The 23,508-nt window shown below is 35.4% G+C and overlaps 1 protein-coding gene across 1 annotated transcript in view; it reads left to right on the top strand.

The window, feature by feature from the left end:
* LOC311047715 (plakophilin-3-like) overlaps positions 1-23,508 on the top strand; it is a 129,475-nt gene that overhangs the window by 54,665 nt on the left and 51,302 nt on the right. The window lies entirely within an intron of this gene.

Below are 23,508 nucleotides of genomic sequence, written 5' to 3' on the forward strand. Positions count from 1 at the left end.
CCTCCATACCCCGCCTCAGACACCACACATGAACCATACCTTGAAGTAGCCTGGAAACCAGACACATTTGCCAGTGCAAAAAAATAATAAAAAAAGTTGCAGATTTGGTCTGGACTCGGTTGTGATTGGATTGAAGTTGTGGGGCACCAATCAGGGCCCAGTATGCAAAAGTGTAGGGCGGGTTTATCACCCAGAGCCATTTTTTAAAAATCAGCCCCTTGGAAACTCAGGTTCTACACGGAGATTCCAGACTGATATCTACACAGTGATATTAGTCTGACCGCCAGGCTAACGTTGAAGCCCCTGCAGATACGATACCATTCACCCCCCCCCCCCCTGTTCACCATGTGATGCGTTTTGATAACCATTTGATTCTACACAATGAATCCCATGTGATGTGATTTGATGTGATGCAGTATGATACGATGATTCAACACAAGGCAAAGGATTTATATTAACACATTGATTGCCAAGATATTAAACATAGTTTTATATCCCCGTGCCGGTGTATAATGACCTCAATCCCATGATATTTGAAACGCCGTGGAACAGACATTGTGTAAAAAAAAACACACGGAAAAAGTTTCCTGTGAGTAGGCGGAAGGATCTGTGTATCCATGGGAACGACAAGTTTCCAACCGCGATCCGCCATTTTGGAGCTTTGGTCCGCTGAAAACGGGTGGTTTTCAATGGAAGAAGAAAGAAACTGAGTTACAGCCGTTTTTCTGAAAATCCCATCATTGGGGCGGGTGGAAGTGACGTTTTTTGGAATGATGTCACATCCACATTTTTCTTCTCTGAGAGACGATCGATCATTCCAAAGCTGTGCTAGGTCGCCCCTTGTGGAATTTCCCCCCAAAAATGAAAGAACGCATACATGCGATCTAGGCAATCAATGTGTTAAAGCCCAGGTTCATTTCCCCAAAACATTTACTAAAAATGCATTACAGTTAAATACAAATCAACTTCTAGTTTTACTGTAGGTTAGGCTCTGAATCTCTATCTAACAACTCAACTCATAATGTTTTACTGTAGGTTAGACTCTGAATCTCTATCTAATAACTCAACTCATAATGTTTTACTGTAGGTTAGGTTCTGAATCTCTATCTAACAACTCAACTCATAATGTTTTACTGTAGGTTAGACTGTGAATCTCTATCTAACAACTCAACTCATAATGTTTTACTGTAGGTTAGGCTCTGAATCTCTATCTAACAACTCAACTCATAATGTTTTACTGTAGGTTAGACTCTGAATCTCTATCTAACAACTCAACTCATAATGTTTTACTGTAGGTTAGACTCTGAATCTCTATCTAATAACTCAACTCATAATGTTTTACTGTAGGTTAGGTTCTGAATCTCTATCTAACAACTCAACTCATAATGTTTTACTGTAGGTTAGGCTCCGAATCTCTTGTCTAACAACTCAACTCATAATGTTTTACTGTAGGTTAGACTCTGAATCTCTGTCTAACAACTCAACTCATAATGTTTTACTGTAGGTTAGACTCTGAATCTCTATCTAATAACTCAACTCATAATGTTTTACTGTAGGTTAGGTTCTGAATCTCTATCTAACAACTCAACTCATAATGTTTTACTGTAGGTTAGGCTCTGAATCTCTTGTCTAACAACTCAACTCATAATGTTTTACTGTAGGTTAGGCTCTGAATCTCTTGTCTAACAACTCAACTCATAATGTTTTACTGTAGGTTAGACTCTGAATCTCTGTCTAACAACTCAACTCATAATGTTTTACTGTAGGTTAGACTCTGTGTCTCTGTCTAACAACTCAACTCATAATGTTTTACTGTAGGTTAGACTCTGAATCTCTATCTAACAACTCAACTCGTAATGTTTTACTGTAGGTTAGACTCTGAATCTCTGTCTAACAACTCAACTCATAATGTTTTACTGTAGGTTAGACTCTGACGGTGCGTTTTAACAGCGGGCAACTCTGGGCGACGTCGCCCAAAAATATAATGAAAGTCTATGAGAGCCGGCGATCGGGCGAAGTGGGCGGGGGGGCGATGAAAGATGGATTTTCTTTATCTTTTTGGGCGATATCGCCCGGCATCGCCCGGAGTTGCCCGCTGTTAAAACGCAGGGTCAGTCTCTATCTAACAACTCAACTCATAATGTTTTACTGTAGGTTAGACTCTGAATCTCTATCTAATAACTCAACTCATAATGTTTTACTGTAGGTTAGGCTCTGAATCTCTTGTCTAACAACTCAACTCATAATGTTTTACTGTAGGTTAGGCTCTGAATCTCTGTCTAACAACTCAACTCATAATGTTTTACTGTAGGTTAGACTCTGTGTCTCTGTCTAACAACTCAACTCATAATGTTTTACTGTAGGTTAGACTCTGAATCTCTATCTAACAACTCAACTTGTAATGTTTTACTGTAGGTTAGACTCTGAATCTCTGTCTAACAACTCAACTCATAATGTTTTACTGTAGGTTAAACTCTGAATCTCTATCTAACAACTCAACTCATAGTGTTTTACTGTAGGTTAGGCTCTGAATCTCTGTCTAACAACCCAACTCATAATGTTTGACTGTAGGTTAGGCTCTGAATCTCTATCTAACTGTTTTACTGTAGGTTAGGCTCTGAATCTCTGTCTAACAACTCAACTCATAATGTTTTACTGTAGGTTAGACTCTGAGTCTAGCTATCTAACAACTCAACTCATAATGTGTTACTGTAGGTTAGGCTTTGAATCTCTGTCTAACAACTCAACTCATAATGTTTTACTGTAGGTTAGACTCTGAATCTCTATCTAACAACTCAACTCATAATGTTTTACTGTAGGTTAGACTTTGAATCTCTATCTAACAACTCAACTCATAATGTTTTACTGTAGGTTAGACTCTGAATCTCTATCTAATAACTCAACTCATAATGTTTTACTGTAGGTTAGACTCTGAATCTCTGTCTAACAACTCAACTCATAATGTTTTACTGTAGGTTAGACTCTGAGTCTCTGTCTAACAACTCAATTCATAATGTTTTACTGTAGGTTAGGCTCTGAATCTCTATCTAACAACTCAACTCATAATGTTTTACTGTAGGTTAGACTCTGAATCTCTGTCTAACAACTCAACTCATAATGTTTTACTGTAGGTTAGGCTCTGAATCTCTATCTAATAACTCAACTCATAATGTTTTACTGTAGGTTAGACTCTGAATCTCTGTCTAACAACTCAACTCATAATGTTTTACTGTAGGTTAGACTCTGAGTCTCTGTCTAACAACTCAATTCATAATGTTTTACTGTAGGTTAGGCTCTGAATCTCTATCTAACAACTCAACTCATAATGTTTTACTGTAGGTTAGACTCTGAATCTCTGTCTAACAACTCAACTCATAATGTTTTACTGTAGGTTAGACTCTGAATCTCTGTCTAACAACTCAACTCATAATGTTTTACTGTAGGTTAGGCTCTGAATCTCTATCTAACTGTTTTACTGTAGGTTAGGCTCTGATAGCGGTTTCACACTATGGTCCCGGGTGCGCACTCCAGGCCGCTTGGCAGGTGTCGCGCTAGTGTGAATGTTGCGCATCGTTCCCCGAAACGGATCGCCGTTCCGTACCTGAAACCACCTCTTGAGGTAGTCTCGGGTGCGATTCTTGCGTCCTCGGTTACGGTACACTGCAATGTGAAAGCAAGCGTATCGTTTGACGGAAGTGGCCCGCTATTTGTAATAGGTGACGGTATATAAACTCGACAAAAACAGTCAACAAAAACACGTCGCAGATCAATCCACAGGGGTTCAACCATGGCCGGATCCCGCGGGTTAATTTCATCATTAAATTATAAAATGAACCCGCGGGATGATGACAGATTTAGTACCGCATCATCCCGCGGGTTCATTTTATCATTAAATGACCAAATTAACCCGCGGGATGATGCGCTAAAATCCGCAATATTTATATAAAACATTTTTTTTTATATATAAAACATTACATACAGAAATAGAATGAGAGCGCGAGATAGAAAGAGAGGCCGTGTCATGGCCATATAATGACAGCAACAATATATATATATATATATATATATATATATATATATATATATATATATATATATATATATATATATTATATAGTATATCTTGTGGAGTTTCAGCTACTATGCATCCCAGAAATATATAGCTTATAAGGCTTTGGAATTTGAAATTTGTAAGTAAATATGGTAACTCATTTAGATGTAGGCCTACGTAGGTTTATGGTTTCCCAAGGACTATAGCCGTTTCACTCATGATGCAATTTCTCTTTCATAACAGATACATACATGTGCCAGATAATCCCCACACAAAGAGAGTAAAAAAAGAAAAGATGTTACTTTATTTAGTAAGACATGAGAAACAGTACATGGAAGTACAATTCACAATACAAGGTTTCAGTCATTCAGTCCGACTTCACTGTATAGGCTAGTTGCCTTTTCATAAATGATATATTTTTGTACTTAAGCTGTCGTGAAAGTTTATAATATTTAGAGAAATGTAAAGTTTCAAATACAAAAGTAGTAGTAGTTGTGAAGGTTAGCAAACTGGACATTTAGACTGAATGTTTCCTGTATCCTCATCTTGCGCTAATGCACACAAGTGTTTCACCAGGTTTTATTTGTGTTGTTTCTCATAAGCGTGCATCCGTTGTCTGTCAACAACACAGCAGTCTGTGCCTCCTTGACTTCTGTGCGCTCAGTGCGCTCCTGACTCTCTCCACAGCGGCAACCCTATATTTATGCGCGACCAGCACAAACATTGTCGCATAGTTGATGACGTCTGTGTCCACTGGCGAAGCACTATGTGCATGCCGCCACCTATAGGATCGGGGGTATATATGCAAGTGTATTCGGGCGAGTTAGAGCCTTGGCCAGTGTGAATGCTGGCCAGCCAAGCGCACTCAGGAACGGAGCGGTCTGGAGTGCGCACCCGGGACCATAGTGTGAAACCGCTATGAATCTCTATCTAACTGTTTTACTGTAGGTTAGACTCTGAATCTCTGTCTAACAACTCAACTCATAATGTTTTACTGTAGGTTAGACTCTGAATCTCTGTCTAACAACTCAACTCATAATGTTTTACTGTAGGTTAGACTCTGAATCTCTGTCTAACAACTCAACTCATAATGTTTTACTGTAGGTTAGACTTTGAATCTCTATCTAACAACTCAACTCATAGTGTTTTACTGTAGGTTAGGCTCTGAATCTCTGTCTAACAACCCAACTCATAATGTTTGACTGTAGGTTAGGCTCTGAATCTCTATCTAACTGTTTTACTGTAGGTTAGGCTCTGAATCTCTGTCTAACAACTCAACTCATAATGTTTTACTGTAGGTTAGACTCTGAGTCTAAATATCTAACAACTCAACTCATAATGTGTTACTGTAGGTTAGGCTTTGAATCTCTGTCTAACAACTCAACTCATAATGTTTTACTGTAGGTTAGACTCTGAATCTCTATCTAACAACTCAACTCATAATGTTTTACTGTAGGTTAGACTCTGAATCTCTATCTAACAACTCAACTCATAATGTTTTACTGTAGGTTAGACTTTGAATCTCTATCTAACAACTCAACTCATAATGTTTTACTGTAGGTTAGACTCTGAATCTCTATCTAACAACCCAACTCATAATGTTTTACTGTAGGTTAGGCTCTGAATCTCTGTCTAACAACTCAACTCATAATGTTTTACTGTAGGTTAGACTCTGAATCTCTGTTTAACAACTCAACTCATAGTGTTTTACTGTAGGTTAGACTCTGAGTCTCTGTTTAACAACTCAACTCATAATGTTTTACTGTAGGTTAGACTCTGAATCTCTGTTTAACAACTCAACTCATAGTGTTTTACTGTAGGTTAGACTCTGAATCTCTGTTTAACAACTCAACTCATAACGTTTTACTGTAGGTTAGACTCTGAGTCTCTGTCTAACAACTCAACTCATAATGTTTTACTGTAGGTTAGACTCTGAATCTCTGTCTAACAACTCAACTCATAATGTTTTACTGTAGGTTAGACTCTGTGTCTCTGTCTAACAACTCAACTTATAATGTTTTACTGTAGGTTAGACTCTGAATCTCTGTCTAACAACTCAACTCATAATGTTTTACTGTAGGTTAGACTCTGAGTCTATCTAACAACTCAACTCATAATGTTTTACTGTAGGTTAGACTCTGAGTCTCTGTCTAACAACTCAACTCATAATGTTTTACTGTAGGTTAGACTCTGAATCTCTGTCTAACAACTCAACTCATAATGTTTTACTGTAGGTTAGACTCTGAGTCTATCTAACAACTCAACTCATAATGTTTTACTGTAGGTTAGACTCTGAATCTCTATCTAACAACTCAACTCATAATGTTTTACTGTAGGTTAGACTCTGAGTCTATCTAACAACTCAACTCATAATGTTTTACTGTAGGTTAGACTCTGAATCTCTATCTAACAACTCAACTCATAATGTTTTACTGTAGGTTAGACTGTGAATCTCTGTCTAACAACTCAACTCATAATGTTTTACTGTAGGTTAGACTCTGAATCTCTAACAACTCAACTCATAATGTTTTACTGTAGGTTAGACTCTGAGTCTATCTAACAACTCAACTCATAATGTTTTACTGTAGGTTAGACTCTGAATCTCTATCTAACTGTTTTACTGTAGGTTAGGCTCTGAATCTCTGTCTAACAACTCAACTCATAATGTTTTACTGTAGGTTAGATTCTGAATCTCTATCTAACAACTCAACTCATAATGTTTTACTGTAGGTTAGGCTCTGAATCTCTATCTAACAACTCAACTCATAATGTTTTACTGTAGGTTAGACTCTGAATCTCTGTCTAACAACTCAACTCATAATGTTTTACTGTAGGTTAGACTCTGAATCTCTGTCTAACAACTCAACTCATAATGTTTTACTATAGGTTAGACTCTGAGTCTAGCTATCTAACAACTCAACTCATAATGTTTTACTGTAGGTTAGACTCTGAATCTCTGTCTAACAACTCAACTCATAATGTTTTACTGTAGGTTAGACTCTGAATCTCCATCTAAAAACCCAACTCATAATGTTTTACTGTAGGTTAGACTCTGAATCTCTATCTAACAACTCAACTCATAATGTTTTACTGTAGGTTAGACTCTGAATCTCTATCTAACAACTCAACTCATAATGTTTTACTGTAGGTTAGGCTCTGAATCTCTATCTAACAACTCAACTCATAATGTTTTACTGTAGGTTAGGCTCTGAATCTCTATCTAACTGTTTTACTGTAGGTTAGGCTCTGAATCTCTTTCTAACAACTCAACTCATAATGTTTTACTGTAGGTTAGGCTCTGAATCTCTATCTAACAACTCAACTCATAATGTTTTACTGTAGGTTAGACTCTGAATCTCCATCTAAAAACCCAACTCATAATGTTTTACTGTAGGTTAGGCTCTGAGTCTCTGTCTAACAACTCAACTTATAATGTTTTACTGTAGGTTAGACTCTGAATCTCTGTCTAACAACTCAACTCATAATGTTTTACTGTAGGTTAGACTCTGTGTCTCTGTCTAACAACTCAACTTATAATGTTTTACTGTAGGTTAGACTCTGAATCTCTGTCTAACAACTCAACTTATAATGTTTTACTGTAGGTTAGACTCTGAATCTCTGTCTAACAACTCAACTCATAATGTTTTACTGTAGGTTAGACTCTGAGTCTATCTAACAACTCAACTCATAATGTTTTACTGTAGGTTAGACTCTGAATCTCTGTCTAACAACTCAACTCATAATGTTTTACTGTAGGTTAGACTCTGAATCTCTGTCTAACAACTCAACTCATAATGTTTTACTGTAGGTTAGACTCTGAATCTCTGTCTAACAACTCAACTCATAATGTTTTACTGTAGGTTAGACTCTGAATCTCTGTCTAACAACTCAACTCATAATGTTTTACTGTAGGTTAGACTCTGAATCTCTGTCTAACAACTCAACTCATAATGTTTTACTGTAGGTTAGACTCTGAGTCTATCTAACAACTCAACTCATAATGTTTTACTGTAGGTTAGACTCTGAATCTCTGTCTAACAACTCAACTCATAATGTTTTACTGTAGGTTAGACTCTGAATCTCTGTCTAGCAACTCAACTCATAATGTTTTACTGTAGGTTAGGCTCTGAATCTCTATCTAACTGTTTTACTGTAGGTTAGGCTCTGAATCTCTGTCTAACAACTCAACTTATAATGTTTTACTGTAGGTTAGACTCTGAATCTCTGTCTAACAACTCAACTCATAATGTTTTACTGTAGGTTAGACTCTGAGTCTATCTAACAACTCAACTCATAATGTTTTACTGTAGGTTAGACACTGAATCTCTGTCTAACAACTCAACTCATAATGTTTTACTGTAGGTTAGACTCTGAATCTCTGTCTAACAACTCAACTCATAATGTTTTACTGTAGGTTAGACTCTGAGTCTATCTAACAACTCAACTCATAATGTTTTACTGTAGGTTAGACTCTGAATCTCTGTCCAACAACTCAACTCATAATGTTTTACTGTAGGTTAGACTCTGAATCTCTGTCTAACAACTCAACTCATAATGTTTTACTGTAGGTTAGGCTCTGAGTCTCTGTCTAACAACTCAACTCATAATGTTTTACTATAGGTTAGACTCTGAATCTCTGTCTAACAACTCAACTCATAATGTTTTACTGTAGGTTAGACTCTGAATCTCTATCTAACAACTCAACTCATAATGTTTTACTGTAGGTTAGACTCTGAATCTCTATCTAACAACTCAACTCATAATGTTTTACTGTAGGTTAGGCTCTGAATCTCTATCTAACTGTTTTACTGTAGGTTAGGCTCTGAATCTCTGTCTAACAACTCAACTCATAATGTTTTACTGTAGGTTAGACTCTGAATCTCTATCTAAAAACCCAGCTCATAATGTTTTACTGTAGGTTAGGCTCTGAATCTCTGTCTAACAACTCAACCCATAGTGTTTTACTGTAGGTTAGACTCTGAATCTCTGTCTAACAACTCAACTCATAATGTTTTACTGTAGGTTAGACTCTGAATCTCTATCTAAAAACCCAACTCATAATGTTTTACTGTAGGTTAGGCTCTGAATCTCCATCTAACAACTCAACTCATAATGTTTTACTGTAGGTTAGACTCTGAATCTCTTGTCTAACAACTCAACTCATAATGTTTTACTGTAGGTTAGACTCTGAATCTCTATCTAACAACTCAACTCATAATGTTTTACTGTAGGTTAGACTCTGAGTCTATCTAACAACTCAACTCATAATGTTTTACTGTAGGTTAGACTCTGAATCTCTATCTAACAACTCAACTCATAATGTTTTACTGTAGGTTAGACTCTGAATCTCTGTCTAACAACTCAACTCATAATGTTTTACTGTAGGTTAGACTCTGTGTCTCTGTCTAACAACTCAACTTATAATGTTTTACTGTAGGTTAGACTCTGAATCTCTGTCTAACAACTCAACTCATAATGTTTTACTGTAGGTTAGACTCTGAGTCTATCTAACAACTCAACTCATAATGTTTTACTGTAGGTTAGACTCTGAATCTCTGTCTAACAACTCAACTCATAATGTTTTACTGTAGGTTAGACTCTGAATCTCTGTCTAACAACTCAACTCATAATGTTTTACTGTAGGTTAGACTCTGAGTCTATCTAACAACTCAACTCATAATGTTTTACTGTAGGTTAGACTCTGAATCTCTGTCTAACAACTCAACTCATAATGTTTTACTGTAGGTTAGACTCTGAATCTCTGTCTAACAACTCAACTCATAATGTTTTACTGTAGGTTAGACTCTGAATCTCTGTCTAACAACTCAACTCATAATGTTTTACTGTAGGTTAGGCTCTGAGTCTCTGTCTAACAACTCAACTCATAATGTTTTACTGTAGGTTAGACTCTGAATCTCTGTCTAACAACTCAACTCATAATGTTTTACTGTAGGTTAGACTCTGAATCTCTTGTCTAACAACTCAACTCATAATGTTTTACTGTAGGTTAGACTCTGTGTCTCTGTCTAACAACTCAACTCATAATGTTTTACTGTAGGTTAGACTCTGAATCACTATCTAACAACTCAACTCATAATGTTTTACTGTAGGTTAGGCTCTGAGTCTCTGTCTAACAACTCAACTTATAATGTTTTACTGTAGGTTAGACTCTGAGTCTATCTAACAACTCAACTCATAATGTTTTACTGTAGGTTAGGCTCTGAGTCTCTGCCTAACAACTCAACTCATAATGTTTTACTGTAGGTTAGACTCTGTGTCTCTGTCTAACAACTCAACTCATAATGTTTTACTGTAGGTTAGACTCTGAGTCTATCTAACAACTCAACTCATAATGTTTTACTGTAGGTTAGACTCTGAATCTCTGTCTAACAACTCAACTCATAATGTTTTACTGTAGGTTAGACTCTGAATCTCTGTCTAACAACTCAACTCATAATGTTTTACTGTAGGTTAGGCTCTGAATCTCTATCTAACAACTCAACTCATAATGTTTTACTGTAGGTTAGACTCTGAATCTCTGTCTAACAACTCAACTCATAATGTTTTACTGTAGATTAGACTCTGAATCTCTGTCTAACAACTCAACTCATAATGTTTTACTGTAGGTTAGACTCTGAATCTCTGTCTAACAACTCAACTCATAATGTTTTACTGTAGGTTAGACTCTGAATCTCTGTCTAACAACTCAACTCATAATGTTTTACTGTAGGTTAGGCTCTGAGTCTCTGTCTAACAACTCAACTCATAATGTTTTACTGTAGGTTAGACTCTGTGTCTCTGTCTGACAACTCAACTTATAATGTTTTACTGTAGGTTAGGCTCTGAGTCTCTGTCTAACAACTCAACTCATAATGTTTTACTGTAGGTTAGACTCTGTGTCTCTGTCTGACAACTCAACTCATAATGTTTTACTGTAGATTAGACTCTTAATCTCTGTCTAACAACTCAACTCATAATGTTTTACTGTAGGTTAGGCTCTGAATCTCTGTCTAACAACTCAACTCATAATGTTTTACTGTAGGTTAGACTCTGAATCTCTGTCTAACAACTCAACTCATAATGTTTTACTGTAGGTTAGACTCTGAATCTCTGTCTAACAACTCAACTCATAATGTTTTACTGTAGGTTAGACTCTGAATCTCTATCTAACAACTCAACTCATAATGTTTTACTGTAGGTTAGACTCTGAATCTCTGTCTAACAACTCAACTCATAATGTTTTACTGTAGGTTAGGCTCTGAATCTCTGTCTAACAACTCAACTCATAAGGTTTTACTGTAGGTTAGACTCTGAATCTCTGTCTAACAACTCAACTCATAGTGTTTTACTGTAGGTTAGGCTCTGAATCTCTGTCTAACAACTCAACTCATAATGTTTTACTGTAGGTTAGACTCTGAGTCTAGCTATCTAACAACTCAACTCATAATGTGTTACTGTAGGTTAGGCTTTGAATCTCTGTCTAACAACTCAACTCATAATGTTTTACTGTAGGTTAGACTCTGAATCTCTATCTAACAACTCAACTCATAATGTTTTACTGTAGGTTAGACTCTGAATCTCTATCTAACAACTCAACTCATAATGTGTTACTGTAGGTTAGACTCTGAATCTCTGTTTAACAACTCAACTCATAGTGTTTTACTGTAGGTTAGACTCTGAGTCTCTGTTTAACAACTCAACTCATAACGTTTTACTGTAGGTTAGACTCTGTGTCTCTATCTAACAACTCAACTCATAATGTTTTACTGTAGGTTAGACTTTGAATCTCTATCTAACAACTCAACTCATAATGTTTTACTGTAGGTTAGACTCTGAATCTCTATCTAACAACTCAACTCATAATGTTTTACTGTAGGTTAGACTCTGAATCTCTGTTTAACAACTCAACTCATAGTGTTTTACTGTAGGTTAGACTCTGAGTCTCTGTTTAACAACTCAACTCATAACGTTTTACTGTAGGTTAGACTCTGTGTCTCTGTCTAACAACTCAACTCATAATGTTTTACTGTAGGTTAGACTCTGAATCTCTGTCTAACAACTCAACTCATAATGTTTTACTGTAGGTTAGACTCTGTGTCTCTGTCTAACAACTCAACTTATAATGTTTTACTGTAGGTTAGACTCTGAATCTCTGTCTAACAACTCAACTCATAATGTTTTACTGTAGGTTAGACTCTGAGTCTCTGTCTAACAACTCAACTCATAATGTTTTACTGTAGGTTAGACTCTGAATCTCTGTCTAACAACTCAACTCATAATGTTTTACTGTAGGTTAGACTCTGAGTCTATCTAACAACTCAACTCATAATGTTTTACTGTAGGTTAGACTCTGAATCTCTATCTAACAACTCAACTCATAATGTTTTACTGTAGGTTAGACTCTGAGTCTATCTAACAACTCAACTCATAATGTTTTACTGTAGGTTAGACTCTGAATCTCTATCTAACAACTCAACTCATAATGTTTTACTGTAGGTTAGACTGTGAATCTCTGTCTAACAACTCAACTCATAATGTTTTACTGTAGGTTAGACTCTGAATCTCTAACAACTCAACTCATAATGTTTTACTGTAGGTTAGACTCTGAGTCTATCTAACAACTCAACTCATAATGTTTTACTGTAGGTTAGGCTCTGAGTCTCTGTCTAACAACTCAACTTATAATGTTTTACTGTAGGTTAGACTCTGAGTCTATCTAACAACTCAACTCATAATGTTTTACTGTAGGTTAGGCTCTGAGTCTCTGCCTAACAACTCAACTCATAATGTTTTACTGTAGGTTAGACTCTGAGTCTATCTAACAACTCAACTCATAATGTTTTACTGTAGGTTAGACTCTGAATCTCTGTCTAACAACTCAACTCATAATGTTTTACTGTAGGTTAGACTCTGAATCTCTGTCTAACAACTCAACTCATAATGTTTTACTGTAGGTTAGGCTCTGAATCTCTATCTAACAACTCAACTCATAATGTTTTACTGTAGGTTAGACTCTGAATCTCTGTCTAACAACTCAACTCATAATGTTTTACTGTAGATTAGACTCTGAATCTCTGTCTAACAACTCAACTCATAATGTTTTACTGTAGGTTAGGCTCTGAATCTCTGTCTAACAACTCAACTCATAATGTTTTACTGTAGGTTAGACTCTGAATCTCTGTCTAACAACTCAACTCATAATGTTTTACTGTAGGTTAGACTCTGAATCTCTGTCTAACAACTCAACTCATAATGTTTTACTGTAGGTTAGACTCTGAATCTCTATCTAACAACTCAACTCATAATGTTTTACTGTAGGTTAGACTCTGAATCTCTGTCTAACAACTCAACTCATAATGTTTTACTGTAGGTTAGGCTCTGAATCTCTGTCTAACAACTCAACTCATGAGGTTTTACTGTAGGTTAGACTCTGAATCTCTATCTAACAACTCAACTCATAGTGTTTTACTGTAGGTTAGGCTCTGAATCTCTATCTAACTGTTTTACTGTAGGTTAGACTCTGAATCTCTATCTAACAACTCAACTCATAATGTTTTACTGTAGGTTAGACTTTGAATCTCTATCTAACAACTCAACTCATAATGTTTTACTGTAGGTTAGACTCTGAATCTCTATCTAACAACTCAACTCATAATGTTTTACTGTAGGTTAGACTCTGAATCTCTATCTAACAACTCAACTCATAATGTTTTACTGTAGGTTAGACTTTGAATCTCTATCTAACAACTCAACTCATAATGTTTTACTGTAGGTTAGACTCTGAATCTCTATCTAACAACCCAACTCATAATGTTTTACTGTAGGTTAGGCTCTGAATCTCTATCTAACAACTCAACTCATAATGTTTTACTGTAGGTTAGACTCTGAATCTCTGTTTAACAACTCAACTCATAATGTTTTACTGTAGGTTAGACTCTGAATCTCTGTTTAACAACTCAACTCATAGTGTTTTACTGTAGGTTAGACTCTGAGTCTCTGTTTAACAACTCAACTCATAACGTTTTACTGTAGGTTAGACTCTGTGTCTCTGTCTAACAACTCAACTCATAATGTTTTACTGTAGGTTAGACTCTGAATCTCTGTCTAACAACTCAACTCATAATGTTTTACTGTAGGTTAGACTCTGTGTCTCTGTCTAACAACTCAACTTATAATTTTTTACTGTAGGTTAGACTCTGAATCTCTGTCTAACAACTCAACTCATAATGTTTTACTGTAGGTTAGACTCTGAGTCTATCTAACAACTCAACTCATAAGGTTTTACTGTAGGTTAGACTCTGAATCTCTATCTAACAACTCAACTCATAGTGTTTTACTGTAGGTTAGGCTCTGAATCTCTATCTAACTGTTTTACTGTAGGTTAGACTCTGAATCTCTATCTAACAACTCAACTCATAATGTTTTACTGTAGGTTAGACTTTGAATCTCTATCTAACAACTCAACTCATAATGTTTTACTGTAGGTTAGACTTTGAATCTCTATCTAACAACTCAACTCATAATGTTTTACTGTAGGTTAGACTCTGAATCTCTATCTAACAACCCAACTCATAATGTTTTACTGTAGGTTAGGCTCTGAATCTCTATCTAACAACTCAACTCATAATGTTTTACTGTAGGTTAGACTCTGAATCTCTGTTTAACAACTCAACTCATAATGTTTTACTGTAGGTTAGACTCTGAATCTCTGTTTAACAACTCAACTCATAGTGTTTTACTGTAGGTTAGACTCTGAGTCTCTGTTTAACAACTCAACTCATAACGTTTTACTGTAGGTTAGACTCTGTGTCTCTGTCTAACAACTCAACTCATAATGTTTTACTGTAGGTTAGACTCTGAATCTCTGTCTAACAACTCAACTCATAATGTTTTACTGTAGGTTAGACTCTGTGTCTCTGTCTAACAACTCAACTTATAATTTTTTACTGTAGGTTAGACTCTGAATCTCTGTCTAACAACTCAACTCATAATGTTTTACTGTAGGTTAGACTCTGAGTCTATCTAACAACTCAACTCATAAGGTTTTACTGTAGGTTAGACTCTGAATCTCTATCTAACAACTCAACTCATAGTGTTTTACTGTAGGTTAGGCTCTGAATCTCTATCTAACTGTTTTACTGTAGGTTAGACTCTGAATCTCTATCTAACAACTCAACTCATAATGTTTTACTGTAGGTTAGACTTTGAATCTCTATCTAACAACTCAACTCATAATGTTTTACTGTAGGTTAGACTCTGAATCTCTATCTAACAACTCAACTCATAATGTTTTACTGTAGGTTAGACTCTGAATCTCTATCTAACAACTCAACTCATAATGTTTTACTGTAGGTTAGACTTTGAATCTCTATCTAACAACTCAACTCATAATGTTTTACTGTAGGTTAGACTCTGAATCTCTATCTAACAACCCAACTCATAATGTTTTACTGTAGGTTAGGCTCTGAATCTCTATCTAACAACTCAACTCATAATGTTTTACTGTAGGTTAGACTCTGAATCTCTGTTTAACAACTCAACTCATAATGTTTTACTGTAGGTTAGACTCTGAATCTCTGTTTAACAACTCAACTCATAGTGTTTTACTGTAGGTTAGACTCTGAGTCTCTGTTTAACAACTCAACTCATAACGTTTTACTGTAGGTTAGACTCTGTGTCTCTGTCTAACAACTCAACTCATAATGTTTTACTGTAGGTTAGACTCTGAATCTCTGTCTAACAACTCAACTCATAATGTTTTACTGTAGGTTAGACTCTGTGTCTCTGTCTAACAACTCAACTTATAATTTTTTACTGTAGGTTAGACTCTGAATCTCTGTCTAACAACTCAACTCATAATGTTTTACTGTAGGTTAGACTCTGAGTCTATCTAACAACTCAACTCATAAGGTTTTACTGTAGGTTAGACTCTGAATCTCTATCTAACAACTCAACTCATAGTGTTTTACTGTAGGTTAGGCTCTGAATCTCTATCTAACTGTTTTACTGTAGGTTAGACTCTGAATCTCTATCTAACAACTCAACTCATAATGTTTTACTGTAGGTTAGACTCTGAATCTCTGTCTAACAACTCAACTCATAATGTTTTACTGTAGGTTAGACTCTGAGTCTATCTAACAACTCAACTCATAATGTTTTACTGTAGGTTAGACTCTGAATCTCTGTCTAACAACTCAACTCATAATGTTTTACTGTAGGTTAGACTCTGAATCTCTATCTAACAACTCAACTCATAATGTTTTACTGTAGGTTAGACTCTGAGTCTATCTAACAACTCAACTCATAATGTTTTACTGTAGGTTAGACTCTGAATCTCTATCTAACAACTCAACTCATAATGTTTTACTGTAGGTTAGACTCTGAATCTCTATCTAACAACTCAACTCATAATGTTTTACTGTAGGTTAGACTCTGAATCTCTATCTAACAACTCAACTCATAATGTTTTACTGTAGGTTAGACTCTGAATCTCTATCTAACAACTCAACTCATAATGTTTTACTGTAGGTTAGACTCTGAGTCTATCTAACAACTCAACTCATAATGTTTTACTGTAGGTTAGACTCTGAATCTCTATCTAACAACTCAACTCATAATGTTTTACTGTAGGTTAGACTCTGAATCTCTATCTAACAACTCAACTCATAATGTTTTACTGTAGGTTAGACTGTGAATCTCTGTCTAACAACTCAACTCATAATGTTTTACTGTAGGTTAGACTCTGAATCTCTAACAACTCAACTCATAATGTTTTACTGTAGGTTAGACTCTGAATCTCTATCTAACAACTCAACTCATAATGTTTTACTGTAGGTTAGACTGTGAATCTCTGTCTAACAACTCAACTCATAATGTTTTACTGTAGGTTAGACTCTGAGTCTATCTAACAACTCAACTCATAATGTTTTACTGTAGGTTAGACTCTGAATCTCTATCTAACTGTTTTACTATAGGTTAGGCTCTGAATCTCTGTCTAACAACTCAACTCATAATGTTTTACTGTAGGTTAGATTCTGAATCTCTATCTAACAACTCAACTCATAATGTTTTACTGTAGGTTAGGCTCTGAATCTCTATCTAACAACTCAACTCATAATGTTTTACTGTAGGCTAGACTCTGAATCTCTGTCTAACAACTCAACTCATAATGTTTTACTGTAGGTTAGACTCTGAATCTCTGTCTAACAACTCAACTCATAATGTTTTACTGTAGGTTAGACTCTGAATCTCTGTCTAACAACTCAACTCATAATGTTTTACTGTAGGTTAGACTCTGAATCTCTGTCTAACAACTCAACTCATAATGTTTTTCTGTAGGTTAGACTCTGAATCTCTATCTAACAACTCAACTCATAATGTTTTACTGTAGGTTAGGCTCTGAATCTCTATCTAACAACTCAACTCATAATGTTTTACTGTAGGTTAGACTCTGAATCTCCATCTAAAAACCCAACTCATAATGTTTTACTGTAGGTTAGACTCTGAATCTCTATCTAACAACTCAACTCATAATGTTTTACTGTAGGTTAGACTCTGAATCTCTATCTAACAACTCAACTCATAATGTTTTACTGTAGGTTAGACTCTGAGTCTATCTAACAACTCAACTCATAATGTTTTACTGTAGGTTAGACTCTGAATCTCTATCTAACAACTCAACTCATAATGTTTTACTGTAGGTTAGACTGTGAATCTCTGTCTAACAACTCAACTCATAATGTTTTACTGTAGGTTAGACTCTGAATCTCTAACAACTCAACTCATAATGTTTTACTGTAGGTTAGACTCTGAATCTCTGTCTAACAACTCAACTCATAATGTTTTACTGTAGGTTAGACTCTGAATCTCTATCTAACAACTCAACTCATAATGTTTTACTGTAGGTTAGACTCTGAGTCTATCTAACAACTCAACTCATAATGTTTTACTGTAGGTTAGACTCTGAATCTCTATCTAACAACTCAACTCATAATGTTTTACTGTAGGTTAGACTGTGAATCTCTGTCTAACAACTCAACTCATAATGTTTTACTGTAGGTTAGACTCTGAATCTCTAACAACTCAACTCATAATGTTTTACTGTAGGTTAGACTCTGAATCTCTATCTAACAACTCAACTCATAATGTTTTACTGTAGGTTAGACTGTGAATCTCTGTCTAACAACTCAACTCATAATGTTTTACTGTAGGTTAGACTCTGAGTCTATCTAACAACTCAACTCATAATGTTTTACTGTAGGTTAGACTCTGAATCTCTATCTAACTGTTTTACTATAGGTTAGGCTCTGAATCTCTGTCTAACAACTCAACTCATAATGTTTTACTGTAGGTTAGATTCTGAATCTCTATCTAACAACTCAACTCATAATGTTTTACTGTAGGTTAGGCTCTGAATCTCTATCTAACAACTCAACTCATAATGTTTTACTGTAGGTTAGACTCTGAATCTCTGTCTAACAACTCAACTCATAATGTTTTACTGTAGGTTAGACTCTGAATCTCTGTCTAACAACTCAACTCATAATGTTTTACTGTAGGTTAGACTCTGAATCTCTGTCTAACAACTCAACTCATAATGTTTTACTGTAGGTTAGACTCTGAATCTCTGTCTAACAACTCAACTCATAATGTTTTTCTGTAGGTTAGACTCTGAATCTCTATCTAACAACTCAACTCATAATGTTTTACTGTAGGTTAGGCTCTGAATCTCTATCTAACAACTCAACTCATAATGTTTTACTGTAGGTTAGACTCTGAATCTCCATCTAAAAACCCAACTCATAATGTTTTACTGTAGGTTAGACTCTGAATCTCTATCTAACAACTCAACTCATAATGTTTTACTGTAGGTTAGACTCTGAATCTCTATCTAACAACTCAACTCATAATGTTTTACTGTAGGTTAGACTCTGAGTCTATCTAACAACTCAACTCATAATGTTTTACTGTAGGTTAGACTCTGAATCTCTATCTAACAACTCAACTCATAATGTTTTACTGTAGGTTAGACTGTGAATCTCTGTCTAACAACTCAACTCATAATGTTTTACTGTAGGTTAGACTCTGAATCTCTAACAACTCAACTCATAATGTTTTACTGTAGGTTAGACTCTGAGTCTATCTAACAACTCAACTCATAATGTTTTACTGTAGGTTAGACTCTGAGTCTATCTAACAACTCAACTCATAATGTTTTACTGTAGGTTAGACTCTGAATCTCTATCTAACTGTTTTACTGTAGGTTAGGCTCTGAATCTCTGTCTAACAACTCAACTCATAATGTTTTACTGTAGGTTAGATTCTGAATCTCTATCTAACAACTCAACTCATAATGTTTTACTGTAGGTTAGGCTCTGAATCTCTATCTAACAACTCAACTCATAATGTTTTACTGTAGGTTAGACTCTGAATCTCTGTCTAACAACTCAACTCATAATGTTTTACTGTAGGTTAGACTCTGAATCTCTGTCTAACAACTCAACTCATAATGTTTTACTGTAGGTTAGACTCTGAATATCTGTCTAACAACTCAACTCATAATGTTTTACTGTAGGTTAGACTCTGAATCTCTGTCTAACAACTCAACTCATAATGTTTTTCTGTAGGTTAGACTCTGAATCTCTATCTAACAACTCAACTCATAATGTTTTACTGTAGGTTAGGCTCTGAATCTCTATCTAACAACTCAACTCATAATGTTTTACTGTAGGTTAGACTCTGAATCTCCATCTAAAAACCCAACTCATAATGTTTTACTGTAGGTTAGACTCTGAATCTCTATCTAACAACTCAACTCATAATGTTTTACTGTAGGTTAGACTCTGAATCTCTATCTAACAACTCAACTCATAATGTTTTACTGTAGGTTAGGCTCTGAATCTCTATCTAACAACTCAACTCATAATGTTTTACTGTAGGTTAGGCTCTGAATCTCTATCTAACTGTTTTACTGTAGGTTAGGCTCTGAATCTCTTTCTAACAACTCAACTCATAATGTTTTACTGTAGGTTAGGCTCTGAATCTCTATCTAACAACTCAACTCATAATGTTTTACTGTAGGTTAGACTCTGAATCTCCATCTAAAAACCCAACTCATAATGTTTTACTGTAGGTTAGACTCTGTGTCTCTGTCTAACAACTCAACTCATAATGTTTTACTGTAGGTTAGGCTCTGAGTCTCTGTCTAACAACTCAACTTATAATGTTTTACTGTAGGTTAGACTCTGAATCTCTGTCTAACAACTCAACTCATAATGTTTTACTGTAGGTTAGACTCTGTGTCTCTGTCTAACAACTCAACTTATAATGTTTTACTGTAGGTTAGACTCTGAATCTCTGTCTAACAACTCAACTTATAATGTTTTACTGTAGGTTAGACTCTGAATCTCTGTCTAACAACTCAACTCATAATGTTTTACTGTAGGTTAGACTCTGAGTCTATCTAACAACTCAACTCATAATGTTTTACTGTAGGTTAGACTCTGAATCTCTGTCTAACAACTCAACTCATAATGTTTTACTGTAGGTTAGACTCTGAATCTCTGTCTAACAACTCAACTCATAATGTTTTACTGTAGGTTAGACTCTGAGTCTATCTAACAACTCAACTCATAATGTTTTACTGTAGGTTAGACTCTGAATCTCTGTCTAACAACTCAACTCATAATGTTTTACTGTAGGTTAGACTCTGAATCTCTGTCTAACAACTCAACTCATAATGTTTTACTGTAGGTTAGACTCTGAATCTCTGTCTAACAACTCAACTCATAATGTTTTACTGTAGGTTAGGCTCTGAGTCTCTGTCTAACAACTCAACTCATAATGTTTTACTATAGGTTAGACTCTGAATCTCTGTCTAACAACTCAACTCATAATGTTTTACTGTAGGTTAGACTCTGAATCTCTATCTAACAACTCAACTCATAATGTTTTACTGTAGGTTAGACTCTGAATCTCTGTCTAGCAACTCAACTCATAATGTTTTACTGTAGGTTAGGCTCTGAATCTCTATCTAACTGTTTTACTGTAGGTTAGGCTCTGAATCTCTGTCTAACAACTCAACTCATAATGTTTTACTGTAGGTTAGACTCTGAATCTCTGTCTAACAACTCAACTCATAATGTTTTACTGTAGGTTAGACTCTGAATCTCTATCTAAAAACCCAGCTCATAATGTTTTACTGTAGGTTAGGCTCTGAATCTCTGTCTAACAACTCAACCCATAGTGTTTTACTGTAGGTTAGACTCTGAATCTCTGTCTAACAACTCAACTCATAATGTTTTACTGTAGGTTAGACTCTGAATCTCTATCTAAAAACCCAACTCATAATGTTTTACTGTAGGTTAGACTCTGAATCTCTGTCTAACAACTCAACTCATAATGTTTTACTGTAGGTTAGACTCTGAATCTCTATCTAAAAACCCAACTCATAATGTTTTACTGTAGGTTAGACTCTGAATCTCTTGTCTAACAACTCAACTCATAATGTTTTACTGTAGGTTAGACTCTGAATCTCTATCTAACAACTCAACTCATAATGTTTTACTGTAGGTTAGACTCTGAGTCTATCTAACAACTCAACTCATAATGTTTTACTGTAGGTTAGACTCTGAATCTCTATCTAACAACTCAACTCATAATGTTTTACTGTAGGTTAGGCTCTGAATCTCTGTCTAACAACTCAACTCATAATGTTTTACTGTAGGTTAGACTCTGTGTCTCTGTCTAACAACTCAACTTATAATGTTTTACTGTAGGTTAGACTCTGAATCTCTGTCTAACAACTCAACTCATAATGTTTTACTGTAGGTTAGACTCTGAGTCTATCTAACAACTCAACTCATAATGTTTTACTGTAGTTAGACTCTGAATCTCTGTCTAACAACTCAACTCATAATGTTTTACTGTAGGTTAGACTCTGAATCTCTGTCTAACAACTCAACTCATAATGTTTTACTGTAGGTTAGACTCTGAGTCTATCTAACAACTCAACTCATAATGTTTTACTGTAGGTTAGACTCTGAATCTCTGTCTAACAACTCAACTCATAATGTTTTACTGTAGGTTAGACTCTGAATCTCTGTCTAACAACTCAACTCATAATGTTTTACTGTAGGTTAGACTCTGAATCTCTGTCTAACAACTCAACTCATAATGTTTTACTGTAGGTTAGGCTCTGAGTCTCTGTCTAACAACTCAACTCATAATGTTTTACTGTAGGTTAGACTCTGAATCTCTGTCTAACAACTCAACTCATAATGTTTTACTGTAGGTTAGACTCTGAATCTCTTGTCTAACAACTCAACTCATAATGTTTTACTGTAGGTTAGACTCTGTGTCTCTGTCTAACAACTCAACTCATAATGTTTTACTGTAGGTTAGACTCTGAATCACTATCTAACAACTCAACTCATAATGTTTTACTGTAGGTTAGGCTCTGAGTCTCTGTCTAACAACTCAACTTATAATGTTTTACTGTAGGTTAGACTCTGAGTCTATCTAACAACTCAACTCATAATGTTTTACTGTAGGTTAGGCTCTGAGTCTCTGCCTAACAACTCAACTCATAATGTTTTACTGTAGGTTAGACTCTGAGTCTATCTAACAACTCAACTCATAATGTTTTACTGTAGGTTAGGCTCTGAGTCTCTGCCTAACAACTCAACTCATAATGTTTTACTGTAGGTTAGACTCTGAATCTCTATCTAAAAACCCAGCTCATAATGTTTTACTGTAGGTTAGGCTCTGAATCTCTGTCTAACAACTCAACCCATAGTGTTTTACTGTAGGTTAGACTCTGAATCTCTGTCTAACAACTCAACTCATAATGTTTTACTGTAGGTTAGACTCTGAATCTCTATCTAAAAACCCAACTCATAATGTTTTACTGTAGGTTAGACTCTGAATCTCTGTCTAACAACTCAACTCATAATGTTTTACTGTAGGTTAGACTCTGAATCTCTATCTAAAAACCCAACTCATAATGTTTTACTGTAGGTTAGACTCTGAATCTCTTGTCTAACAACTCAACTCATAATGTTTTACTGTAGGTTAGACTCTGAATCTCTATCTAACAACTCAACTCATAATGTTTTACTGTAGGTTAGACTCTGAGTCTATCTAACAACTCAACTCATAATGTTTTACTGTAGGTTAGACTCTGAATCTCTATCTAACAACTCAACTCATAATGTTTTACTGTAGGTTAGACTCTGAGTCTATCTAACAACTCAACTCATAATGTTTTACTGTAGGTTAGACTCTGAATCTCTATCTAACAACTCAACTCATAATGTTTTACTGTAGGTTAGGCTCTGAATCTCTGTCTAACAACTCAACTCATAATGTTTTACTGTAGGTTAGACTCTGTGTCTCTGTCTAACAACTCAACTTATAATGTTTTACTGTAGGTTAGACTCTGAATCTCTGTCTAACAA

This window comes from Gymnoscopelus microlampas (genome assembly GCF_963454915.1).
Source record: "Gymnoscopelus microlampas genome assembly, chromosome: 1".
Taxonomy (NCBI): Eukaryota; Metazoa; Chordata; class Actinopteri; order Myctophiformes; family Myctophidae; genus Gymnoscopelus; species Gymnoscopelus microlampas.